The sequence below is a fragment of the Bubalus kerabau genome, chromosome 1, assembly GCF_029407905.1.
Source record: "Bubalus kerabau isolate K-KA32 ecotype Philippines breed swamp buffalo chromosome 1, PCC_UOA_SB_1v2, whole genome shotgun sequence".
Lineage (NCBI taxonomy): Eukaryota > Metazoa > Chordata > Mammalia > Artiodactyla > Bovidae > Bubalus > Bubalus kerabau.
Window position 1 is genome coordinate 195,372,061 of NC_073624.1, and position 23,271 is coordinate 195,395,331.

Genomic DNA, 23,271 nt, shown 5'->3' on the forward strand with positions numbered 1-23,271 from the left:
GCAGTACACTTAAAAATGGCAAACGCCACACCTCTTTTATCACAGTTTCAAAAAACAAGTAACGGGAACTGAGCCAAGTTCTAAGGCGTGAGGAACAGATACCTGCCCAAGAGGTAGGGACTTCTTGTTTGCCTTTCTTTTTTCACCTGTCTGCATGATTTAAACACACATTGTGCGTTCTTCCACAGATCACGGGACCGTAAGCCAGTCGCTAGGACTCAAGGGTGGAAGGAGGGACACGTCAGTAACCCAATAACAACAGAGTGATCCTGTGCCCGTTCAGTGCCACCACTGCCTTCTCTGCAGGATTCCACCAGGGAAGTCCCACTCTGCAGGATTAGGGGTGCAAAATGTCCCCCCTCTGCTCTCCTAGAGAGGTCTAAACAGAAGACGATTCCTCCGGAACCCACCAACAGAAGCCAAAATAGACAATTTAGCACGCTCTCTCTCAACTTTAAGCAAATGGAAACCAAAGGGCATCTAACATTTTGAAGCCCCTGTGCCTGTCAGAATCCCAGCTCTCGACCCCTGTCTGCCTGAATTCAAAACTCCATTTCACTTGTTTAACTCGCAATGAATGGACTTAGGGATGCGGAGTGGTGTGCACGTCTTACTTTCTCGGAGAAGTTATCAGGAATTTGAGGTTAAAACCGAGTAACTTGCCTTCCTCGATTTCAATTCTAAATTCCTGCGCTTGGATTTTCTGGGTCAAACAAAACAAAGTAGCTTTGCTTTGGAGTTTTATTCCCTTCCACCCCCGCCAATTCGTCTAATAACTAATGAAGTTAAGATGACACAAAACAATGCTTTTTTGACTGCAGAATGCACATCTCAATCCCTTCTGGCAGGTACTCCTACAGAACAGTTGTTATTTATAATACCTATAAGGGAGAGAGGAGATTAAAAGATCAAGTCCCACTGCACTTCTCCACAAAGCCAGCCACAGCTGTATCGGGGCTTCGGAGCAACTGCTCGGCAAGGAGACAGCAAGCCTTCTGTTCTGCAGGGTCCGTTCAGGTCACTGCATGTGGCGTGGATTAGACAGTCCCGGGTCTCTGTTACCCAGAGGGGCAGGACTGGCCTTTCCACTCCACACTCCTGAACTAGGGCTCTGTGCCGCCCCCAGACACTCTCTTCACAGTCTCTTGGGGAACAGTAGCAGATATCAGATTTTAAATGCTAACACTTTCTTTTCTTCTTCTTTTTTTTTTAATGTATGTGTAGATTTTTTTTAAAGAGAAACAGAAAGCACATTTGTACCTGTTTTTCCTGAAGATCTGTCATAACGAAGTAGAAGAAAATACATCCATCATGGATAGAAGAAGGTAGTTTAGATTTGGTGTGATGTTAGCCATAACGGAGGACTTTGCTAAAGTTGTGCTTTAAGTTCCACATGTCGGGGCCCAGCTTGGCAGTAACCAGGAGCCAGTACAGAGGAAGGGTCCCCAGGAAGGTAGCCGTCCCCAGATCCATCCCAGGCTCCTCCAGGGCAGAGAAAGGACGGGGAGCAAGCTCTGTAAGCCACACAATCGTGCTTCCTCCATTCGGTGCCAAGCCCCTCAGACAGCTCTGCTCGCTGCCAGCGCTAAGCCTCACCCACCGTAGTCTCACCTGCCCGTTCAGCCGTACCCTGCACTCCAGACTCGCCCCCGAGGCTTCCTGGTCAAGGTCATGGCATTGCAAAGGACTTTTTTGACCTCTTCATCTTATAAATAGGAAATCAGGCATGAGACAGGTTTTTAGGTGCCTAAGATCAAACAGTGGCGGATTTAGATCTCAAGGCAAGAGCTCCAGGCTCCAGATGCATTCATTGATCACCCTACTATTCTGGACCACCTAGTAGGGCTCTGAGTATGCTCCCGTACTCTGGAAGTATTTGCTTATTTCACTCAAGGCCATGCAAGTGTGTGTGTATATGTGTGTGTTAGTCACTCAGTCGTGTCCGACTCTTTGCAACCCCATGGACTGTAGCCCACCAGGCTCCTCTGTCCTTGGGATTTCCCAGGCAAGAATACTGGAGTGGGTTGCCATTCCCTTTTCCAGTGTGTGTGAAGATAGATAGACAGATAGATAGATACGGATTAGTGACACTAATCTTGAGATTCACATCACTGTGTTTGCTTTTCATTGACACTGAGAGGAGAAAGCACGAAAAACTACCCCAAAGTGATACAATTCTAAAACTGGGCAGCTACATTCATGAATAATGCTGGAATTTCAAACTTGGGTGATCCCACCGCCTCCCACAACTCAGCAACAAGTACATTTAAGGTAAAGCTTGATCCAAATCAATGAAGTGAAACTCTTAAAAGCCCCCCTCTCTTTAAGCACTTTTGCTTCATCTGGACTTCTCTCCCCTAACCATGGGGTTCCCACTGGGCCTTCAACAATGATCCTGGGGCCTGACTCTGACCTCCCACAGGCATCTTCACTTTCCCAGCTGCTCAGCCACCAATAACTGCAGCACACAAAGAACGAGCGGGACGGTCACTGCACATGGCTTTTTCTCTGTGGGCACAGTAGTCAAAGCCTGGCAGAGGTCATCTCACATCTCAGAGAAGAGGCCACAGAAGAAAGCCCGCCATGGTTCCCCATAGGTTTGCTCTGCCTCCAGTCTTCCTTGCGGTGGATCCAACTCCTAGACAGACGGCAAAGCTGTTTTTGTTTTAAAGAACTGGTTCTTAGAACTCAGTGACAAAACTCGCCTGGCTTCCAAAGCCCTGTCTTTACTGACTGACACTTTGTTCTGCAAATCTGCCTGCCAGGCCGTGGTTGCCACCCTCCTCAGCAGCAGAGCCTGACACATTCCCCAACAAAGGAAACGGACAAGACGCAGCACCCACCAACCCATGCAAACACCACGGTCTCCTCCTGCGCCAGGGGAGGAATCTACATGCCACCGGGGCCCTAATGACACGGCCTCGTTTTCACACACAGTACAACCTAGCCAAGAAATGAAAAAGGCTCTTTCGAATTCTCCCAACTACACAAGAGCTTCCTCAGATCAAGCTCTAAGAAATCCTCCAGGGATAGAGAAAAGTCCCTGTCTGTCCCGCCTGAACTCTGCAAATTCAGAAAGAACGGAGTTTTGTCCTCTAGGGAGGGGGCTGCACATAAGTACCCACTTCAAATTCTAAAAGCAAATTTAGGGGATCACTTTCAGAAGCTCTCTGGATGTTGTAACAATACAGTATCCTCAATCAAAGACAATTACTCTGGAAGGTGACGAATGGACCTAGAGGGTTAGCTTACAGGATGATGATCACAATCATAAAAATTACTCTACAGCAGTGATGGGCTGCGGGGAGGCCCGCGGAACGATCCCCAGTGGCTGCACAAACGAAACTACAAAGCATCATTTGCATCCTGCCTTGAAAAAACAAGGCCAGGATTTTTTTTTTTTTTTTCCTGCCCTACCTTGGCAGAGCTCCACATCATAAGCTTTTTGCTTTTGTTTTTGAACAGTGGAAGAAAAGTGCCTTTGCTCCAGGCGGGTCTTCACCAAAATAAAAGTAGACCATCTGGCTAGCTGTCCTGAGGAACTCTCTGCACTTGAGTCCTTGCCTGGGCTTAGGCAGAGTTCGCACCCTTTTGGAAGGGGGATGTCTTCTCCGTGGAAGGATCCACCTGACCTCTCCTGGCCCAGGTGAGGTGCTGTCTGGCTGGCACAGCCTCCATTACTGACCCTCCCTTTACACTCTCACCACTTCAATTCCTCTGCCTCCTATGAAAGGATAGCTAGGAAGTCAACTGTTCAAAACCTGAAAGTCCAAAGCACAAATTGTCCACCCCTTCCCTCACCGCACATCCTTCAGACAATGGTTCTCACTCACTCTTGACTATTCACCACTCATTAGCATCTCCAGTAGAGGAAAGATGAGGTCTTGGAGAAAGTTTCTCATCAAGTAATGATGCTACCTTGTGGCCTCGCTGGTGTACAGTGGGAGACAAGGTCAAGATTATCCATTCAATAGGATGGTAGGTCAGGTTCTCTTCTTCATGTTATTCTTCTATACCCATAGTTCTGAATAATCTCAAAATTAGTCAAGCCCACAAATGCTTGAGTTCCTATTCTATGAAAGAAAGAAGGAAAGGAAGGCAAGAAGAAGAAGGGAGGGAGGAAAAAAGTAAGGGAGGGAATGGGAAGAAAAAAAGAAAATGTTTATATGTCTTGGTTTACTCAGGCTGCCATATCAAAATACCACAGACTGGGTGACTTAACAATATAAAGTTATTTCTCATAGTTCTGGAAGTCCAAGATCAAGGTGCTGGCCAATTCAGGCTCGCGGAGAACTCTCTGCCTGACTTGCAGATGGCCCCCTTCTCATTGTGTCCTTACATGATGGAAAGAGAGAGTTCTAGGGTCTCCTCCTCTTCTAATAAGGGCACCAGCTCTACATGATTAGGGCCCCACGTCATGACCTCATTTAGTCTTCATCACCTCCTCACAGGTCCCATCTCTATATATAGTCACACTGAGGGGACAGGATTTCAACAGATGAATTTGGGGAGACACAACCAAGTCCATGGCATTATGCCTGACCATTTGGGGACTGCATGGTAAACCAGACATATTGCATGTGCTCAGGAAATTTATTTTCTAGAATTAATATACGCTAAGAGCAGAAGGGCCCTCAAACTTTACACAGTCTTTTCCCACAAGCTCCAAGGATTACTTCTAGAAAAATTCCAAGAAGGTACCTTCTGATGGGGGGTGGGGGCTGGCTATTTTACCCTAATTCAGCAGAAAGGGTCACAGAGGCACAGAGAGCTGAGGTGGCCAGGGCACTTGTGATGAGGTAACATAAAGAAATTAAACTCAAAGTGTGCCTCTATCTCCAGAGGGAGACAATACCATAAGGTCTGAGGCACCAACCACATTCCTTATCACTAGACTCCTAATACTGAAAGGGCAGAATCTGTCAGGCTAAGACGTTCAAAAAGACTTCGTGATTCAGATTGCAAGAGGAACATTATTTGGAAACTTTTGTCCAAGCCAAGATCAGAACTATAACTTGTTAGAGAGAGGAACGCTACTGTTTTCCTGAGTTCTGAAGGAAGAGTTTCTATGCTTATTGATTCAACAAGTTCAATATCCAAAATAGTACAGCATATGAAAGAGAGCATAGACCCGAGGTGCAACACACCAGGATTCCACAACAGCCTCACTGAATTAAAAATGGCAATGACCTAGACAAATCCTTGAGTAGAAATCAATCAATCCAATACAATCAAGTAAAACTTACTGAGTGTTTACTATATACCAGATAAATCATAAGTCTTTCCCATTTATCATCTCAATTAATCCTCAGGACAGCTCTCTGGGAAAGTTAATATTCTCTCTACTTAATTGATAACGAAACTGAAGTCTGGAGTAACTGGCTCATGGTTATACATCTAGTAAACACGGAGCAGACCAGAATTCAAACCCAGGTAGTCTGGTTCTAGAACCCACACTTTAAACCACATTATAGCACAAGCTGTGCCTTAGCTTTTCAACTACAGCTGTCCATTGGACTGAGTGATCAATGTTTGAAATGTATAACTAGAATCTAAATCCAAGAAAGCAGGGACCTTGCTTCTCTTAGGTAATGCATAGAAAATTGCATGGAACATAATAGGTAGTCCATGAATATTTATTAAATAAATAAATAACAGATTGTATTAGATGTAGTGAAATTACTATATTATTTTCTTTATTGTCTTCCCCGTTTTTATGTCATTTTCTACTCCTGTCAGCAATGATAACCTTTAATAATCACTGCCTAGTAAATGTAAGTAGCTTTCAAAGATTTCCCAACTTGGCTCCAACCTCCTGCAACTTTGTTTCTTGGTATCTCCATTAACAGGCATGCCACTCTGGTCATCTCTGCCTGCCCCTGTTCCTGCCCTCACCCACTCTCACCCAGCCCTGAATTTCTATCAACTGGGTTACTCTCTCCCTCTTCTCCATTACAGGATGCTCACTTATCTTTCAAAGCCCCATCTCTTCTAAGAAGCCCTGTCAACAAACCCACAGTGATCTCTCCCTCTTCCAAGACAGGTTCACTTAGAACACATCACCTGCTTCCTTATTCTTTCCTGTCCCCAGACTGGCAGTGTGCTGAGGGCAGGTACCAGGCCTTGACATGTTGAATATCCTCTCCAACATGCAGCAAAGACTTGGCTGTTCAGACATATCATGAAGAGAGATCGACTGACTGATACAGATACATCTCATCTAAAGGCAAAACATTTGCTCATTTCTTTTTAATAAAGGCCAAAAAAATAATTAAAGTAAAATCCACATGATGTAAAATTCATCATTTAACCACACTGTACCACCATCACCCCCATCTACTTCCAGAACATTTCATCACCCCAAAAAGAAATCCTGCATGACCCAATCACTGTTCATTCCCCTCCTATAAACCTCTTGTAAGCATTAATCCACTCTTTAGCTCCATGGATTTGCCTGTGCTTGACATTTCATACAAATGAAATCATACAGCATATAGCCTTCATGTCTGGTTTCTTTCACGAGCATTATGTTTTCAAGATTCACCCATATTCTAGCATGTATCATACTTTATTCCTTTTTAGGGATGAATAATATTCCATTGTATAGAGATATGACATTTTGTGTATCCAGTCTCCAATCATCAGTTGGTGGGCATTTGGGTTTACACCTTTTAGTTTTCGTGAGTAATGCTGCCACATGTTTTTGTTCAAATCCCTCTTAAGTCTGCTCACATCTTACTAGGAAAGAACAAATTCATTGACTAAAAGTGCTAGTTGCTAAGTCTTTGCAACTCTTTGCAACCCCAGGACTGTAGCCTGCCAGGCTCCTCTGTCTATGGAATCTCTGGGCAAGATACTGGAGTGGGTTGTCATTTCCTTCTCCAGGGGATCTTCTGGACCCAGGGATCCACCCTGGGTCTCATGAATTGCAGGCAGATTCTCTACTGTCTGAGCCACCAGGGAAGCCCCTGGTTCTGTAGTAGAGATAAATAACTTTTCTCTTAGTAAAATACTATCATCATTAAAAAATATTCAGGTCCATAAGCAAATTTAATTGTTGCTGATTCCACAATATTTTGAATTCCTTATTGTTTATATCATAGTATATCATAGGCCATATTTTCTAACTTCTGTATTTAATTACTATAATCATACTTAAGCACAAGGGTAATTCTCTCATAAAATCATAAGCAAACCTTATTCCTAGACATGTTAATTATTCTTCCCTATTTTAACATTATTTGGTGTTAAATAATAACTAAGATTTATTGAGAGCTTACTACATACCTATGTAACACCCTTTGAAGTATATACTGTTAGCATTTCACAGGGGTTGAAAAGAGGCTTAGAGAAGATAAGTAGCGTGCCAAGGTCATGAGGGTTTGGGCTGGAGATTGGACCCTCACCAGGGTTATCACATTTCATATAGTAAATGACAAAGTCAGCCAGGAGTAGACCCCAACCGTCAAAGTCTTGTCTCCTCGCTCATGACTTTAATCACATGTGTTTGTGTAAATCAACAGTGAACCTTTAAGCCCAATGCCCAAAGGAAGTGTACAGAATGGATACTCAAACCTCTCACAGATGTGCTAGAACCATTTCAAAGCCAACAATTCCAAAATCTCCTTCAGAAACGAAAAAAAAAAAAAAAAACCTATTTTTTCCATCTTAGTCTACCAATTGTATGTGGTAACAGCAAGTTGGGATGTTCCAATAGGTACACGGAACAATCCACATTGATGATGAACAATGTCTTCTAGAAAGAAAAAGGACCATAGGCCACCCACATGCTGGAAACATCATTTTGCTCATAGGGCCATTCCACCATCACAGGTATTGCTCCTGGAGCTCACTGCAGCTCAGGAAGTGATGGCTGAAAAAAGTGAGAGAGGTGAGCCAACATCTTACTATGTCCCAGTTAGAAAAATAAAAGAAATAAATGAAAGCATTTCAATATTAGACTTTGAGAGAGAGATCATCTAAAGATTCAGGAAAACATCCATGCCCCAGAGTTGCTCTCTGATTTCTCCTGACAGATTACAATGAACAGGAGAAGAGTGGAAAGCAGGAATGGGAAGGTTTGCTAGCCGATCAACTCGGAGGGGTGATTTTGTTTTAGATTCTGAAGAGTGGGGCTCTGCTGACATTACTGACCTCTTAGGCACTGGATTTGCTGCCTGGAAAAGTACAACAATCAACTATGATGGTGTTGGTCTGTTGCTTTCTGACACACAGCTCTTCTGGCTATAGAAGTAAGGGCAAATTAAAGGATGTTTAAAGCTTCAGGACTCCTTAGCCCCTCCAAGACCCAAATTTTGTGACAGTTGGGATTCTGAGTTTATTGTTTTTCATCACTGTTACAGCTGTAATTTGGTATTAAACATGATGCTTTAGAAGTTTTTCAAACTTTTTGCTGAAGTATAAAATATATATCACAAATGTATACAAATCAAAATTAAATAGCTCAATACATTTTCATCAGCTGAACACATCCATTTACCCTGCCCCCAAGGGGCTTTCCAGGTGGCTCAGAGGATAAAGAATCTGCCTGCAATGCTGGAGACCTAGGTTCAATCCCTGAGTCAGGAAGATCTCCAGGAGAAGAGAATGGCAATCCACTCCAATATTCTTGTCTGAAGAATTCCATGGATAGAGGAGCCTGGTGGGCTCCATGGTCACAAAGAGTCAGACACAACTGAGTGACTAACACTTTTCATATGAGCATGGCTGTGCCCACCAAAGCAAGACCCAGTTTTCCCCACAGCCAGTCTCTCCCATTAGGAAGCTTGCAAAAGTCTCTTATCTTTATGCATCAGAGGGCAGACAGAAGAAGCAAGAACTATAATCCCACATCTCCAGAACAAAACCCACAGCCACAGAAAGCTAACCAAAATGATCACGTGGATCACAACCTTGTGTAACTCAATGAAGCTATGAGCCAGGCCATGCAGGGCCACCCAAGATGCATGGGTCATGATGGAGATTTCTGACAAAACAGGGTCCACTGGAGAAGGGAATGGCAAACCACTTCAGTATTCTTGCCTCCAGAACCCCATCAAGAGTATGAAAAGGCAAAAAGATATGACACCAGAAGTGAGTTTGATCTAACTCCAAGAGATAGTGAAGGACAGGGAAGCCAGGCGTGCTGCAGTTCACGGGGTTGCAAAGAGCCAGACATGACTTAGTGACTGAACAACAGATTAAACAGAACAATATGAGCATTTCAGAAGCCTTTCTAGGCCAGAGCTTTAATCCTAACACAAAAATAAGTCCCAGCAAGCACCCTGTACCTAAAAAGTGCATTTAGCATCAAATGTGCTCCTTGGGACATGAGCACAATAATGTGACAACCCATCAACTGCTGTATTTTTTCAGCACAAGCAGCAGCATCTACACAGAACTTCAAGCAGAGCACAGTACGCATCCCTCGCAGTACTGAGGGATGAGCCTCTCTAAATCACAGGAATGGAGCCAAATTCACAGGCCTAATGACAACGAATTGAGAATTCATTAACTAATCAGGAGCGTGCTGAATACAATTCTTCTGCCACCTGCAAAGAAGTCTCTTCTTCCCCTTCTCCACTTCAAAGGCATCTCTATCCTTGGTAAAAACCAAATATCCACTTAGTAAAGGATAAACAAACTGCAAGGGGGTGGGGGAGTGGAAACATGAATAAATAAACCACTTGCCTCTCTGCAATCCACTTGGCTTCTCCTCCTTTAATGGACTCACAATGATAGTCTGTAATCAAGGTGCCGTGATGGACTCAATTACAAGAAGCTCTAAGTGACCTCAAGCGAGTCATGTATTGCTTTCTCCTGGGTACCAGCCTCCTTTAGCCTGATACTCCCAGTCAGAAAACCTCTTATCTCAGACACAAAAGGATTCCTACAGCCACTGAGCAGCAGCTGCCTGAACGCTGTGTAAATGGGCTCTCCACAACCCATCACATCCAGGAAAGGCTTCCGCCATTCGGCCTCACTCAAAGCTGTACTCTTTGCCTAACTGGGGGGAGGGGGGTGGGGGAGGGGGGTGGGGGTGAGGGTGGGGGGTGGGCGGGGAAATAGCCACCTACAAATATCCACAGGAACAAGGGACTGAGTTTCCCTTTAAAAGAAACCCAGAGGCAAAGGCTGAATGAATGACATACTTTTTCATAAATCAGGCTAAAAGACCAATCCTGTGTGAAAAGTCCATGACCTTTCCTGAGGCTCTGACCTTAAATTTGAATCTTTTTCTGATGCAAAGAATGTAGTCAATTGTCGGGCTCTGGATTAGAACTTTACAGGAAGTTTACAACCCTTTCCCTTCAGGGCTGGAATCCAGTCTGAAAGTTGGGGGTGAGAAATGGTATCTACCTAATATCTGGGGAGTCCCCCAACCTCATAACTGCCCTACTGCTGCTGCTGCTGCTGCTAAGTTGCTTCAGTCGTGTCCGACTCTGTGCGACCCCATAGACGGAAGCCCATCAGGCTCCACCGTCCCTGGGATTCTCCAGGCAAGAACACTGGAGTGGGTTGCCATTTCCTTCTCCAATGCATGAAAGTGAAAAGTGAAAATGAAGTCGCTCAGTCATGTCCGACTTTTAGCAACCCCATGGACTGCAGCCTGGCAGGCTTCTCCGTCCATGGGATTTTCCAGGCAAGAGTACTGGAGTGGGGTGCCATTGCCTTCTCCGATAACTGCCCTAACATATCAATAATTTTCTAATGCATTTAACTGCATTTCAATCTCAAAAGATTCTCAGCTTCTAAACTAACATCTGAATTTAGATTTAGAGAGAAAATTTTAATACATCATACACATGGTGACCATACCACAGAATAAAGAATCATTCTCTGAGATCAGAGGCCTTATTTAGGTCAGATCAGATTCTTGTCTTTGATGAAGCTGGGGAAAAGAGGCCCAGAAATGTACCTTTGCCTATATGATATCCTCAAATCATGTGAGATGTGAGGAACATCTCACATTTTTAAAATCAATAATAAAATCTTTCCATAAGAGAAATCACTGGGTATAGCAGGAAACAACTCTTCTTTGGCCAGATATCAGCTGAGGCTTCTAACAGACTTGTGTCCCTTTAATGCCATGCCATGTGTGCCCAGTTGCTCAGTCATGTCAGACTCTTTGTGATCCCATGGACTGTAGCTCCCCAGGCTCCTCTGTCCATGGGATTTCCCAGGCAAGAATACTGGAGTGAGTTGCCAGTTCCTTCTCCAGGGGATCTTCCCAACCCAGGCATCAAAACTGCATCTCCTGTGTCTCCTGCCTTGGAAGGCAAATTCTTTACCACTGTGCCACCCGAGATGATCTTAATGCCATGTCTCATACCCCCAAACCAGCAGATTAATGATGCTTCCACAAAATTACTTTCTTCTTTCCCAAATCCTACATCTGACACATTGCTGCAAGTAGTTTAACTGTGGAAGGCCTTGACCTCCTTTCTTTGTCTCTCTGATTCAAGTGTGTCTGTTTCCTTGGGGCTACCAAGCTCAGTTGGATGGCTGGCCAGAGAGGAATGGAGCATCAGCCAAGCCCTGAACAATGGGCTCCTTTCTCCGGCTGTCACATGAACAGCGTTGTGTTACAGCCATTGTCCCTCCAAGCAGAGACGGAGAGGCACAGGTTCTCACAGACCAGCTATTCTCTCCGACCCCCTCTGACCAAGTCACTAAATACTAGAAATGAAGAGAAAAGAAAAGGAAAGAACATTTGTGCCTTTGGAGCAATACAGCCCTAACAAGGATTATTAGTGTACCCACAGACCACCTGTGTCAGAAGACCCTGTCAGAAACACCCATTCCCAGTGCTCACTTCGGCAGCACGTATACTAAAAAATACACAGCCCTGGGCCCCACACGGCACACCTGCCTGCAAGTGTGTGCTCAGTCACGTCCGACTCTTTGCAACCCTATGGACTGCAGTCTGCCAGGTTCCTCTGTCCATGGGATTCTCCAGGCAAGAGTACTGGAGTGGGTTGCCATTTCCTCCTCCTTACTAACCCAGGGATCAAACTCGCATCTCCTGCATCTTCTGCATTGCAGGCAGATTCTTTACCACTGAGCCATTGGGGATGTCCACAGGACTAAAAAATACCCAGCCCTGGGCTCCACTGCACAGTATCTGCCAATGATTCTTATGCGCCTAAAGTTTGAAAGCAGAGGCCTCAAGCATTTCTCACCTCGCTGATGGCCTGATTTTGCACACCTATCTGTTCAAGGAACACACAGATGAGAGGATATTGAAAGGGCATGTACTTCACACTGTGGTGATCCAGTCTTCATGTGAGGAGAAATGACTGGGAGGAGAGAGATGAGAAAAATGAGGGCACCAAGTAATGTGGGGAATGAGACAGGAAAGTTAAAAACTAATAATAATGACTGTTGAGAAGATAATAGGAAGTTGGGGGTAGAAACAGCAAGGAGGAAGAAGAGGGAGATAAGGGGAGAATAAAAGGAGGTGCTGAGGCAACCTGGCAGAGGCTGCCCCTTCAGCAAAGGATGAGCGGTGAGAAAGCTCCAGTGGTGGGCCGAACAGATGACAACAAACGAGCATGTTGCATATTTAGTTCAAAGTTTTAAGATGGGAATTTCCTCCATAGTTTTCAGCCTTAAAAGTCAGCCACTTAGAGTTGAATGTTTGGTGATATTGTATGAAATAAAGTAGATATGAAATGATATCCATGGTTGGTCTGATGACCTCATGCTAAAAAGACAGTCCAGTGGTGTGGCAAGGTCATCTCTAAATTAAACTTCTTAAAGGAAAATATGAATTCAGATCTAGATGATCTTAGAAGAAACTTAAGTCCTGTCTCCATCCACAGCCCCGAAGAAGCTCTACAATGGCTGAAAGAATGGTTTTCTCATTTCATACCTTCTCATGGAACAGGGGCTCAATTTTTACTTGACTCTCAATTGGGTGCCCTAACGCACACTGGGTTTATATAATAAAATAATTGCAGTATAATGTGAGGGGCCCCTTTAATGCACATAAGTGTTGTGGAAGCAGGGAGAATCTAGTCCTATAGTCCCAGACGTGGTTGTCATAAAACAGTTCTCAAATGTTAACTCATTACTCCTATGGGATGGTTTAGTCACTGTTGCTTAAAGGTGTCTTACAAATTCCTGTGGCCATGTGTTTACACTTCCCTGTCTAAAATGCCTCATTCACTCAAGTCCTCTCCTTCAAGGCCCCGCACTGTCAGGATGCCTCTGGTGAGCACACAGCCCTCTCTCTAGGATGAGCCCTCAAGAGCAGCTCTCAGAACTGCACACCAGGCCCTCACTACACCCAGCCTTAAACCGTCACTGCAGTTTTGTAATCTATTTTTTAAGGCAAATATCTTGGTACTTACACAGAGTGTGTATCCCTATGTCCTATATACACCAAACACATATCTGAAGGAGGCAAAATAAAACTCACTCTAATTACTTTCTCACAGAACAAAAGTCACATTTTATCACTGATTCCTTGTGCAAAAAAAAAAAAAAGAAAAAAAATAAAGTATCCTTCACAAAATATCAGTGGGAGTAGATAATTGAAAGTTTTCGTCTTGATTGTAGAATTAATCCTCTAGACCCAAAACAAAGATTTCATACTTTTATTTTGTTCTGTGTGAAACAAACTAAATTTGTGGGGTTTTGATTTTCAATTTGCCATATTTTTTTAAAAGACAAGCATGATCCTTTACTAGAAGGTATTTAAAAGACTCATCACGGGAATGATCATCTGTGGTGAGGTTCTAGAACTAAGCCAGTCTATGCAGCTCAGCCAGCTCGGCCAGGATGTCAAGGACAAAGTGCTCAGTTCAGTTCAGTTCAGTTCAGTCGCTCAGTCGTGTCCGACTCTTTGCGACTCCATGAATCGCAGCACGCCACGCCTCCCTGTCCATCACCAGCTCCCGGAGTTCACTCACACTCACGTCCAATAAGTCAGTGATGCCATCCAGCCATCTCATCCTTTGTCATCCCCTTCTCCTCCTGCCCCCAATCCCTCCCAGCGTCAGGGTCTTTTCCAATGAGTCAACTCTTCGCATGAGGTGGCCAAAGTACTGGAGTTTCAGCTTTAGCAGTCACTCTCTAGATGGGGCCTCCTTGCTCCCAATCCTGTGCACACATGTATCAAGATGAGGCTTTCTATACTGAAATACTGTGTTTCTTTGTCTTGGGAAGAGGGGGATGGTACCATTTATTGCCCTCTGAATAGGAAATTGAAGTGGTTAAAATGCTTTACATAGTTTCTTTATCTAGGAGTATAAATCATTGGAAATGAAATGAGAGGAAATCACTAGTAATGAACATCCATAATGACAGGATATATTATCACATTCACACTTTCCAGACTGGCTAATGGCACAAAGTATACGTCATCAAATAGAAGCCGCATGGTGACCTGCAGTTTTACGAATAAAGTTATATCAAGGAGAATAACATTTGTTTGCATCTTAGTTTTTCCTGATAGTATAAGAAATCCTTTTATTAAGTTCTATACATTCATCTTCTGCAAAAACTATTTTGAAAAGGAGAATGATTATAGTGAAAAATAATCTTAAATTGGGAAGAAAAGGGAGTCAAGAGATAAATATAAAATCTTGGGAAATTCAGAGAGAGGGAAGAAATGAATGAATGAGTAAATAAAGAGATTAGGAGATCAGTTAAGAGACTTATGAAAGTACAGCCAGATGCAAGCTTAAATTAAGGCAGAAAAAGTTCATACTGGAAACAATTGAAAAAGAAGACTAATCAACAGAAGCCAGTGAGTCCTGTTTTAATTCTTAAAGCTAAGTTAACATTTTTAATGAAATACTGGGTACACATCCTTGACAAAATGAGAGCCAAGGCAGTTCTTAATATTGCTTTGTTTGAAATCCAAACAATCTGGACATTTGTACTTAATTCATTGATGCTCCTACCTTCCTGCTCTATGTCATTGGAAATCTCTTACATCAACCTATGAATGAACATTGCTTTGTTGTTTATTTTATGGTGGTGCTGCCCATGAGCTAGAAGTTCAGTTTTTGAAGCATCACCATCTTTGTCTTTACCCTGCAATTTGTTCATTTGTTAAAATAGTATTACATATTTCCATTCCAAAAAATGAGTGGGAAATGAAAAAATTAAAAGCATAATCATAATTATAAGAAGACTTTGTCTCATAAACTTAATATGTGAAATGAAGATGGAAGTTATTAGGCATGCCCCAAATGGCAAATCTTCAGTCTGAATCAGGTACTTATTTAATTTGAACAAGTTAACTGGGACTCAAACAGGAGGAAATATCAAAATTATAGAGCACTTCAAAAAAGAAAAAGAAGAAAACACTGAATAGTGTGTCTTAAGTGGCAAGATGTAATTAAAAATTTATAATGTTTTTCTCTCTAGGCCTAGCATCCCCTATAACATGTAAGATTTTGCACAACCTTTGAACCTGTTTTTAGGACTGCATCCTACTCTACTTAAGTAAGAAAAACAATATTGAATGAGTCACCATGTTTCTGATCAAATATAAAAACAAATGGAAAGGTGTTCTATAAACTAAAAAGCACAGGGTAAACCACTACAGTGCCCTGACATTCACAACCAAAACTATCCCAAAGGTATGATAAATTCAGCTCTTGACTCATAATACGAATATAGTTTTGAACTTACAACATTAATTCAGGGGCATCTGGTGTTTCATAAATCTTCTTAGGATATTCTATCTTGTCCTTTTTCCACTCTATGTTATTAACTTTGTAGACTCTGTCTAGCCAAATTGTGAATTCTTGAATGGCTTGTCCACAATCTGACTAACCCAAACACTTGGTGTGTTAACAAAAAGTCAAATGCATTCATTCATTCTTCCTCCACATTCTTTAGGTATTTTTTAGGTAATTACTATGTGCCAGTCATTTGGATAGAGGCTCAGAATAAGGAATGATAAACTCACCAATCAGTTGGAAAATAATTCAGGTAACAGAGTTGACACAGTATGAGAGATGCTATATTAAAATTATCCACAAAGCAGAATATGAATCACATGAGATACTGCTGTTTATGTAAAATAACTAGGAAAAGCTTCACAGGAAACGCCTTAATTAAACTGCATCTTGAAGGATGAGTAGGTAGTAAGAAGTTAGTTAGACCAAAAAGAGGAGCAAAGACATTTCCTACAGAGGGAAGAGCATACACAGCGAGGAGTGAATGAGGCAATGCATTCTTTAAGAAACAGTAACAAGATCAACATCAATGGGGCTGAAAGGCTGAAGAACAGGGTAGCAGAGAAGTAACCCTAAGAAGATGATGCAAAATTGGTCTTATGTATGGTGTTAAGAGGTTAGGCTTTATGCCATAAGTCAGTGTTTCTCCAAATGTGATTTGAGGTCCCCTCTACAATTTGGGGATCTGCTCAAAAGCAGATTTCTGGCCCTTACATGTGGGGTGAAGCCCCAGAATCTGCATTTTTCAATAAGTACCCAGGTGACACTGACGACACCATCTGAGGAGTTGCCAAAGATCGTTAACTAAGGAAATGACACGATCAGATGCGTATTTTACAAATACTCTATTAAACAAGCATGAGGAAAGTAAATCGGCGGTTGCTAAATGAGCACGTGCAAGCTTGGGTTTGCATTAGAACCATCTGGGGAACTTGTAAAACTGCAGACGTTTCACATCTCACCCAGGACTTACTGCACCTGAATCCAAGTGGAGGGAGCACGGATTTATATTCGGTAGAAATACATGAAATCACAATTTTACCAGGGTCAAAAATGGTCAAATTTTAGCAGTTTCTCACAGGTCCATCTAACACTTTTAACAAGTCCTCCTCTATGTTTTTGATATACATCTGAGAATAGCTGATGAAATACAAGCAGAGTCAAATGCTTTTCTTTTTTTTATTAGCGGTGTCATTATTCACTTTGACTGACTTGGAATGAAGTAAGTGACATAACTTATGAACCTAAAACAAATGTTAAAAGAAAAAGAAAATATTCAAAAAACCACCACCAATGAACTAAGGCAGCTAATTTAAGGATGTTAGAGCCAGAGGAACACCAGGGATTACCCAGTTCTTTCCCTACCTCCCAACACATGATGAAACTGATGGGAAAAGCGCCCTGCTAGAGGTTATACTGCATATTTTGTTCAATCCCTCAGCGATATAGGCTCTTCATTTTAACAGGTATTGAAATCATTAGAGCTAAAAAGTGTTAGAGACTTATAGAGTAATAATGCCACATGAAGTTCTAAACATGTGTGTGTGTGTGTGTGTGTGTGTGGAGGGGGTAGGCATAAAGCAAATACTTGTGCTTTTCCATTTCTAAAATGAAGCACACAAATTTAAATAATATAGAACCTAGAACAGTGCTTGAACTGTAATAGATGCTTGATAAATATTTATTGAACAAATGATTTGACACTCTTAAAAAAAAAACAGGTTTAAGGATGCATAGTAATGCAACAAGTTTCTAAGGCACTATAGTTTACAGGTTGTAAACTGAGTGTAGACTTCCCACCTGCTAACCTGTCCCAAGCACCTTTTGATAGTCAACCATGACCCATCCTCTACAAATCCCAGCCCTGCAATTTGCACCTTTCCTCTAAACAAGCCCCAGCAGGAAGCAATACAAAGACCATGTCGGAGCCAAGTTTGACAATGCATCACATTCTAGGTGGGAGTGAAGCCTACATGAGCACAGTTTCCAAAGTTCATCCAAACAGAAAGAATGGCTAACACTTACTGATAACTAACAAAAACTATATCATCACGATACGAGTTAACACTGTTAGAATAATAATGACGATGATGATGCTAAGAACAGCTAATATGTGCTTCCTATTGCCAGGCATGTTAGCCTTCCACACACACATTAACTTATTTAATCCTTTGAATGCCCTCTGGTATGAGCATTGTTATGATTTTTCTGACTTTGCAGCTGAGGAGAGAAAGGTTAAGTAATACCCAAAATCATACAACTGGGTAGTGGCAGAGTTAGCAGTTTCCCCCAGGCCCCCTGGGCCCAGAGCATCCCCTCTATTGAACACTCTGACCTCAGAGCAGCACAGCAAAAAGTACCCTGCAAGCTGACGTCTTGGAGCATTCACATCAGAAAAATGATCTGGTCTTTTCATCCATAAGAAGTGAAACATCACATACAGTGAAGACTATACACAAAGTGAGGCTCAGAATATAAAGGAGAAAGGCCAGGGAAGCCCATTTTAGGAATAATAAAATCTCAAACTTTAACCCTCCCTGAAGAATTTGGATTCTCCTGTGGGGATATTTTCTAAAGAAGTATCAAAGATGTCACTACATTTCATTTACTCTGTGGTATCACTCATTTCCCCAGAAAGACAGACAGAATACTTTCATAAACCAGGGCTAAAAGTCCTAAATCCAAGGAATTAAAAAGACCAACAGGAGATAGCTCTTTCCATGGTAACTATACTGGAGGAGGAAATGGCATCCCACTCCAGTACTCTTGTCTGAAGAATCCCATGGACAGAGGAGCCTGGCAGGCTACCTTCCATGGAGTGGCAAAAGAGTCGGACACGACTGAGCCACTAACACCTTCACACGTGGCTGGAAGAACCGCACTTCCCAACATCCCCTGAGGTACCAGGTATTCAAACAGGTAAGAGACGCCTTCAGTCACCCAGCCTGTGATCCTGATGCCCACTAAAAGACCGTGAGAACACAGGAGAAGGGAACATCCCAGTCCGACCGCACAATCTGAATAGCAAGTCCTGGAGAAAAAGAAGTTTAGAAAACAAGATCCCAGAGGACAAGCAAAGTGGACCTAACAGCAAGGACCCCGCCAAAACTGTTTCATTCCCAGTCTCCCCAAATCTCCCTACATATATCTATGACACTGGTCAACAGAGAATCAACACAAACAAGGAAATACAAGGGCAGAAATTATGCAAAATAATATGCGTAAGGGGGGCATCTCACGAAAAATACTCCAAGAAGTTCTACCCAGCTCCCAGTACAAGACCAAATCCAAACACTAACAATAAAACCCTGGAAACCAGTAAACAAGCCAGACCGAGCCCATCTTGCCCCACCTCACGGGGCACCCGGGGTATCCTTGCTAAGGAAAATCTGCCCCCAATCCGGCCAAGGTCCAGCGGCTGCCAGAAGGGAGTTTGCCCAACTCTTACCCGAGATCCTGAGATTCACAGCCCAACACTTTCCCCTGGGTTTTCACGCAGCGCCAGCGGAGAAACAGAATCTATTCCAAAAGGCGCAGCTCGGTTCCGAGCAGCGTCCCCAAAAGAGCGATACTTAGGAGTCTTGGTTCAGGCTTAGAGGCTCGGGAAAGAAGACCGGTCTCCGTGCGTTTCCAGACCCCCGGTTTCGCGCACCGAGAAAGTACTCGCTGCAAACTTGAGTCAGGTTTTCTCCGTCTGGCCCGAGATGCTGAAGGAGGAGGGGAGTAACCCGAGCCTGGCGCGGGATGCGAGCAGTTGCCGCTGCTGCAGCTGCTGCCGCCGGGACAGAGACTGCTGGGGGGCGGGGGTCTCTGGGCGCGGCGGGCAGTCCCTAGTGTGACCTGCAGGATCCTCCCGGCCCAGTTCCTGCGCCCCGATCGCGGGCTGTCCCTGTCCTGAGCGGCTTCCACCGCCCGGAGAGACTCCGTCAATAGTCTGGCTACTAAACTGGCACACCTTGGGGTTACCTCGTAGGGTTTACCAAGGGGTAGCGGAGAGAGTGCCCGTCTGAGTCCCAGTTCACTCTCAGGGCCCCAGTGTCAAAGTCCCCAGAGGTGTTCTGGAGCCCCTGTGAAGATTGGGGAGAGTGGGGACAGCACCCGAGCAACCAGCAGGAGGGGATGGCACGTCCCCAGCGGTGCCAGGGAGGGAGCGCAACCGCGAGACAGAGAAAGGAGGAGTGACCTAGCGGTACAAAAGTGTTCGCTGCAGCAACAAAGTGGTTGGAGAGGTGGGGTGTGGGGTGAGAGAGTCCGATATACGGAGGCGGAGCGGAGAGAGAACTCCACCGGCCAGCAGCAAAATCCCTCCAGGCCAGCTAAGACTTCCCGGGCGGAGATTTCTTGGGGAATGGCTCCCTCTGCCGACTCTCCAGGGAGACTCCAGGAGACCCAAAGACGAAAAGCGATAAGGATGAAAAGGCTTTTCCCTATCTGTGTATTTGGGGAGACACGAATTTTGGAATCTCCTTCTCTGATCACCATCCTCTTTCTTAGGAAACAATTAACCTGCATGAGAATGACCTGAGAAGATACACACTTCTTATCCATGGAAAGTTGTTAGCTTTTTCTTTTTTCAATATTAAGCTGGATTCTATCCTCCCCACTCCCCTAAAGACTTGTGCTCTATATTCACACCAGATGAGGCACTCCTGTTCCTTACATTAATATAAACTCTTTCTTTTTAGAGAGACCTCAAACGCATATGCGACCCCAGTCAGTAACAGTACAGGGCAAACAGTCCATGCTCAAAGTTATACTTGAATGGAATGAATAAGCATGTGTATTTGAAGCCCCTCACTATTCTCCTTGGTCACCCCTGGAAATAAACAATGGAAGACTGTTTCTGTTTGTATGTTTACCAGATAACATCACCCTTTCTTCTGGTTAACAGTACCTTCCTTCCTTTTTCTTGAGGGACCACCCCTGCCACATTTAGGGCATTCTGGATGGGAAGGTCATTCAGGATGGTTCAGCTTTTCTGAGTCCAAGGATGGGCACCTGACCTAAGCTAGTCTCCTCAGACCTTCTCTTCCAGGAATACTAACTCTGGCCAGAGCAGCACAAGGAGGAATAAATCTAGTGCTGATTGATCCATATGACAGTGTTCTAGAGACTGGCCATTAGGTCATGCCATTTATACCCCAAAGCTCCCTGCTTTATACTTTATGAAACCTGGTTACTCCACTTCCTTTGATTTTTTAATTAACTTTATTGAGATATGATTTACATTCAATATATTGCTGTCATATCAAAGACAGAGTTTGAGAAGTTTTGAATAATGTACACACCCATGGAACCACAACTACAGTCAAGATAGTGAACAATTATTCCCAGAAACTTCTCTTTTACCCCCTTTGAATTCAGTTACCCACCTCATTTTATCCCTGACCCACTCAACTGCTTTCTGTAGCTATAGATTTGTCCTTCTTGCCATTGTAGAAGATCCTTCCACAATGGAATCATATAATATGTATTCCTTTATGTCTGACTTCTTCACTCAGCATAATGTTTCTGAAATTCATCAAAACAGTTTGTAAAAGTAGGTTGCTTTCTCTTTATTGGCGAGTATTATTCCATTGTATGGATATACTGCCATTTGCCCATCCACCAAATGTTTTCAATTTAGGTTTATAATAAGTAAAGCAGCTGGGAACTTCCATGTAAAAGTTTTTTGGACATACGTTGTTATCCCTCTTCTTTCACAGGAGTGGAAGTACTGGATTATATAGTGTGTGTTTACATATATAATAGAGATTAACTGTTTCCAAGGTTCCCAATAGCAATGTATGACAGTCACTCCACATTATCATCAACACTTGGTATTGTCTGTCTTTTTATTTTAACCATTCCATTGATTACATAGTAGTATCTCATTATCCCTAATGACTAATGATCTTCCCAGGTGGCAAAGTGGTAAAGAATCTGCCAGTGCAGAAGATGCAAGAGACAGGGGGTTTAAACCCTGGGTCAGAAAGATCTCCTGGGGGTAGGAAACGGCAATGCACTCCAGTATTCTAGCCTGGGAAATCCCATGGACAGAGGAGCCTGGCAGGCTATAGTCCATGGGGTCGCAAAGAGTCTAACATGACTTAGAGACTAAATAAGAACAAAAAATGACTAATAATGGTGAACAAAGATGTTTGCCACCTTTTCATGTGCTTGCATTCTGTTAGTTCTTTGATGAAGTATCCAAAGTTTCTTGTCCAATTTGTAAGCAGATCATTTGTCTTGTTGTTATTGGGTTGTATGAATTCACATATTCTGAAAATCAGGCATTTGTCATGTATGTGTATAACAAATATACTGTTTCAGTTTGTCTCTTGCCTTTTAATTTCTCAATGTTTCTTTCAAACAACAGAACTTCTTTTTTTACAAAGTCTAATTTATCAGTTGTTTCTTTTACAGCTGTGTTTTCCATGTTTTATCTAAGAGATCTTTGCTTACCCCAAGGTCATGAAGACTTTCTCCCACTATTTCTTCCAAAATTTATAATTTAAGCTGTTATGTTTAGGTCTGTTCCATCTCCATCTACTTCTGCTTCATTGACTACCCTACAGCCTTTGGCTATGTGGATCACAACAAACTATGAAAATTCATAAAGAGACAGGAATACCAGACCACCTTACCTGACTCCTGAGAAACCTGTATGTTGGTCAAGAAGCAACATTTAGAGCTAAACATGGAACAATGGACTGTTTCAATACTGGGAAAGGAGTACATCAAGGCTGTATATTGTCACCCTGCTTATTTAAATTCTATGCAGAGTACATTATGCAAAATGCCAGGCTGAATGAAGCACAAGCTGGAATCAAGATTGCCAGGAGAAATATCAGCAACCTCAAATATGTAGATGATACCACCCTGATGTCCGAAAGCGAAGAGGAATTGAAGAGCTTCTTGATGAGGGTGAAAGAGGAGAGTGAAAAAGCTGGCTTAAAACTCAATATTCAAAAAACTAAGATCAGGGCACCTGGTCCTATCACTTTACGCAAATAGATGGGGAAACAATGGAAACACTGAGAGACTTTATTTTCTTGGGCTCCAAAATCACTGCAGATGGTGACTGCAGCCATTAAATTAAAAGACGCTTGCTCCTTGGAAGAAAAGCTATGACAAACCTAGACTGCATATTCAAATGCAAAGACATCACTTTACCGACAAAGGTCCATCTAGTCAAAGCTATGGTTTTTCCAGTAGTCATGTACAGATGTGAGAAATGGACCATAAAGAAGGCTGAGCGCTGAAGAATTGATGCTTTCAAACTGTGGTGTTGGAAAAGACTCTTGAGAGTCCCTTGGACTGCAAGGAGATCAAATCAGTCCATCCTAAAGGAAATCACCCCTGAATATTGATTATAATGACTGATACCGAAGCGGAAGCTCTACTACTTTGGCCACCTGATGTGAAGAACCAACTCATTGGAAAAGACCCTGATGCTGAGAAAGATTGAAGGCAAAAGGAGAAGGGGGAGGCAAAGGATAAGATCGTTAGATAGCATTACTGACTCAATGGACATGAATCTGAACGAACTCCAGAAAACAGTAAAGGACAGGGAAGCCTGACGTACTGCAGT

General features: G+C 43.1%; 1 protein-coding gene across 1 annotated transcript in view; it reads right to left on the minus strand.

Annotated features, from left to right (window-relative positions):
- The window catches only part of MEGF10 (multiple EGF like domains 10), a 182,341-nt gene extending 162,310 nt beyond the window's left edge, over window positions 1-20,031 (minus strand). Inside the window, exon 1 of the mRNA XM_055548656.1 lies at window positions 19,147-20,031. The gene's annotated coding sequence lies outside the window, so the exon portion shown is untranslated. The remainder of the gene's footprint in view (window positions 1-19,146) is intronic.
- Between the last annotated feature and the right edge of the window lie 3,240 nt (window positions 20,032-23,271).